The following is a 4676-nucleotide window of genomic DNA, read 5'->3' on the forward strand; positions in this document are numbered from 1 at the left end:
TAGGAGTATGTTTATGTTCAATTTGATATATTGCAAATATATCGAACTGAATATTAAGCATCTTTTAATCTCAATTGTAGTATTGGCTCGCCGACCATAACAAATCCTGAATACAGTAGTAAGGACGCAAACCCAGCAATGACCACAGAACATCCGGGGGGAGGGGGGTATATTGGGGCAGTGACGTTAGAGAGTCGGAAGCAGCTAATAGATGGCGACAGTATCAGTAAAAAACCTTGTTATCATTTTGTGCAAAGGAGTGGGCAATCTATAGATGTCTTCATCTATGATTTAGAATAGCATTGGCTTTTAATCTAGTGGTTTTTTCGTGTTTCCTTAGTAAATTGGGAATTTGCTTCTTTATTTACACAGAGTGAATATTATCTCGAACCATTTTGTGAATTTCTGCAGTTTAACAAGTAAGTATTTTAATAAATACCTTAAATTAAACGAAAAGTTAGGTTATTTATTTAAAGTTAAATTCACTGGTTGCTGCTGGTTGTGCTCAATGTACCTTGTTAACAACACTTTTATTTGTAGGAATGGCTACGAATCATGTTATTCTTATCTCCTCTATTTGTGAGTTTTTGGAAAACGACAATAGAATAATTAAAAGGGGTGAAAATGCGCTGCACTCAAATCATATTAAAAAAATGCAATATGATTCAACACTGGGTATCATTAGAGGAGAAGTCCTAGCGAGTATGAAGGACAAAGTGTACAATGTAGAGGTAAGGAACATCTTAGTTAGGTAATTTATGTAGGTACCTACTTAACGGGTAATAGCAAAATTAATTTATTGCAGATCAATCTTGATACTGATAAAATATCAAGCGCCACTCGTACCTGCCCTAAGGGACTGCGATGCCATCATATCAGTGCACTGGCATTATAACATTTCAATCACAGATAAGGAATGTCTGTGGAATAAACCAACGACCAAAGAAGAAACGGAGGTAAAAACTGCAGATTATTTGCACCCTCCATCAAAGTTATTTACATCAGTTGAGAAGAAAATATCTGAGAAAGATATTGAAGCCCTGCAACAAAAGTTGAGTGATTTTGGTGTTACAGTTGGTTACTAAGGAAGGATGAGCCCATCAGTAGAGACCGTTTTGACGTGGACATCCCATTAATTGAAGACATTATTACTTCTGAAGACTTCCTTAAATCTTCAAATAAAACAGAATTTGTGAAACAGAAATGTGTCATTGATACTGATAAGATTGAGGCTATAGCTAAAATTACTACAGGCCAAACTGACAACGAAAAATGGTTCTTAATCAGAAAATTCAGGCTTACAGCTAGCCACTTTGCAAAAGTTTTAGGGTGCTGTAGCAGAAATAGGTTTCCAGAGAGCTTGTTTAAATCTCTTATTATGAGTAAGTTTAATGTCACTTATTATCTTTTACTTTTTTATAACATATTTATACTTTTGTTTTAGGTGCTTATTCATTGGACGGGATAAAATCTATCCAATGGGGGAAGACTCATGAAATTATTTGAAAAATAATTTAAACAAATGCTGTGCCAACAGGAATTTGGATATCTAAATCAGGACTCCTTGGAGCTAGCCCTGACGGATTATTTGAAGATGATGGAATTATTGAAGTCAAATGCCTCTGTTCCTTTAAGAAGTCCAAACTCTCGGATTGTTTAAAGGATAAGAATTACATAATACACTATAATAAAAATAAGGAAGTACTTGTGAATACTAATCACAATTATTACCATCAAATTCAAGAAAATTTACATATATCAAATAGAAACGTGTTACTTATGTATTTAGACTCCGCTGGAAGTTGAAACTGTATTGATTAATTTTGACGAGATCTGGGCCAAAAATTTAGACATTTTAGAACTTTTTTATACAAATATTTATTTGCCGAGACTACTCGGTTGTAATATATAAATAACTAAAATTAAGTATAGTATTCTTCAACCTCCTTAATTAAAGGGTACTGGAAATTAGTTAATGCGGCGCACAACTGGAAAATCCGGGATATTTGCGACATATAATACTGAGGGACTCTCTGAAGAATGTTGAAACACTTTATTCGCAGAATGGCCCTTTCAACATGAATGCGAGCTTTTGCAGTTGTTTGAGTTTCGTATACTTGGCTTTCTGTAAATTGACTATTGCTTAAAAAAGGTGGGATGTTCAGATATACCCCTTCGGGTAGAAGATCTTTTATGGGGAAGCCTTTGTCTGCCAATATCAAGTCACCACATTCCATGTGTTGTAAAACTCCACAATTTTTTTATCGGAGACCGACCCTGGATATGCTTTACTCACATATGTCACTACTCCATTGGGTGCAGTACCGATTAATACCTTCCATGTATTTCTGTGCTTATATGAGCTATAAGTGAGCGTTTGTCTATCCATAGCGCTGGGAATATCAGAAGATAATTCTGTGCAGTGTAAAATAATTTTGCAGTTTTTAAAATTTGCAAAAGCTGCAGGCAAACATGCCTGGTTATGTTTCCTGGATGGAATCTTGTTCATCAGCTGGTTAAACAGTACTTCATGAAGGGCATATATCCATGTCATTACAATATTTGTCACCGTTGAAGAACTACAATTGAATCTTAAAGCAAGTTTAGACGAAGCTTCATTAGAGTCATTAGAAGTTGGTCTATCTTAGGAATAATTTGTACCTGCCATTTGGAATAATAATTTAATGGAATTTATTTCATTAAATCGAATATCACCATGAACAATTCATTTGTAGGTATTCCCGTATACATTAGAATCTGTTTATCACTTCCTTTAATGTGTTCATGAGAAAAACGCGTCGTTAAATTTTCTCTAAAGTCGCTCTGTTAAAGACTTAATTTCTTCCTTTAAGAAATAATTCTCGGCTTCCCGAGAAGCACCTGAGAACCCACTTGAGTATCGCGAAGTTGACGCCTGAGGCAATTGGTGTCCTGATGTTGCTACTTGATCTTGCTGTTGTAGTTCAATATCAAGATCAGGTAAGGCACTGCTTGAGCTATGAGTTATAGGATCCGACACAACACTTTGTTCTGGTTTAAGAATTTCAGTTATTTTCCTAAAATTATTTATACTTAATTATTGTATCCTGGAGATACATATCATTACGGAAAATACCTTTTTTCTGGAGATGGGAAGGTCAGTGTTTTGGTCATATTGAACGTAAATATAGTTGGCAGATTTTTCCTGTTCTTGTCTTTGAAATGGCAACTACATACAAGTGAGTGTTTTGAAGGCATTCGATCCTGTCGTCTAAAAAAACAATAAAATGAGTACCTCAGCATATGAAAAGGAAGGTAATTTTACCTTATAAATTTTATCCATTTATTTTTCTCTGTAGAATTAGCAGGAAATGTTAAAAAATCGACATATTTTTTGCTCACTATGGTGGTTACACCCAGGCACAAAACACATAACCATTTCTACACAGTTAGGGGGGTTCCTACTAAAGACGACAAAAAAAGATCCGGTTTGCAATGAAAGTATGCTTATATATTAATATATTAGAGTAGTAGATAAGTAGTAAAGTCAGAACAACTATGTAAACAGATAAATTATTATAACCTAGCTTTGACTAAAAATTAAATGATTGTCTTATGTTGTTCGTTTATAAACATTTTATTTCCCAGCAGTTCAAATCATCATCCATATTATTCCATTTATAAGCTAAAACCCCTTATAAACTTCTGAATTTTATGTAATCAGCATTAAAAAAAATCCTTATGGGATTTTACATAGGGATAAATCTCGAATGGAAAGGTCTTCAAAATTCCCGCCCGTGATGACGTCATGACTTAGCCTGTCTATTAAAATGAAAAATTCTCGTGGAATTCAATGCGTGAAAGAAGCTTGGTGAATTTGTGAACGGAACTGAAAAGTTTACGTGCGAATTGAGGATAAAAGAAGTTCAGACCCTGTTCACTCAAATATTCAAGGTCCGACCAGATTTTGATTGCAGCCAGGCCATCTACTGCTGGTCACACACAACTCACTCATAAATGAACTGAACATCCCCGAGAGGGCGGCATGACGACGATTGCAGCGTGAGTGCTGATTTAAAAAACGCTGATTTGCAGTTTTTGCGAGGCGTCTTTCTGGTATCAGAGAAAAGCGTTGTTTCTTGCAAAGTTTTTTGCTTTCTGCGATCAATAATTTATTAAAACATAAGTTTAAGACCTTTGCTGTGTGCTTCAGTGCGATGGTAGATGTTCTAGACGGTAAGCTGCTGCATTACTAGAGTTATTTACATATTGATTGCTGGATGACGCCAGCATGGTGCATGGTCTCACATTTTTCGGATTCAAATTATAACACAATAAAACCACAATATTTTCAGGTGTCGACTTCCTAGAAATGAAAATTTGAGATGCATTTGGATCAGGCGGGCGGGATGTGAGGATTTAGTGGCAAAATTGAAATTTCGCAGTGTATTTATGTGCTCTAGACATTTCCACGATGTGTGTTTCAAGGCAAACGGTAGATTATTACTAAATTGTCTTCCAACAAAATACCTCCCAGGTATGTTTAAATAAGACTAGCCTATGTCTTGTTTTAAAGATTACTACATAAATTATTCACCTTACATACTACATATATTTCGAAGGTTTCCAAGGTGCACCTTCCATAGAGAATAGCTTCTATCGAGAGAGTATACCATCTGCTAGGGGATGTGTAACTC

At 35.3% G+C, this 4676-nt stretch overlaps 2 long non-coding RNA genes across 2 annotated transcripts; one reads left to right on the plus strand and one right to left on the minus strand.

The window, feature by feature from the left end:
* Window positions 1-95: 95 nt before the first annotated feature.
* On the plus strand, window positions 96-1922 carry LOC109538185. The gene is made up of 5 exons (XR_007280272.1): window positions 96-419; window positions 541-731; window positions 806-956; window positions 1075-1382; window positions 1445-1922. It is a non-coding gene; the product is annotated as an uncharacterized LOC109538185 (long non-coding RNA).
* A 745-nt stretch (window positions 1923-2667) lies between these two features.
* Window positions 2668-3758, minus strand: LOC109533097. Its single transcript, XR_002171484.2, has 3 exons — window positions 3305-3758; window positions 3116-3250; window positions 2668-3056 (listed from the first exon to the last, which is right to left on the minus strand). It is a non-coding gene; the product is annotated as an uncharacterized LOC109533097 (long non-coding RNA).
* Window positions 3759-4676: the final 918 nt, after the last annotated feature.

Source organism: Dendroctonus ponderosae, unplaced genomic scaffold (genome assembly GCF_020466585.1).
Source record: "Dendroctonus ponderosae isolate FM_Combo_2020 unplaced genomic scaffold, Dpon_F_20191213v2 Dpon_F_20191213_1, whole genome shotgun sequence".
Classification (NCBI taxonomy): Eukaryota; Metazoa; Arthropoda; class Insecta; order Coleoptera; family Curculionidae; genus Dendroctonus; species Dendroctonus ponderosae.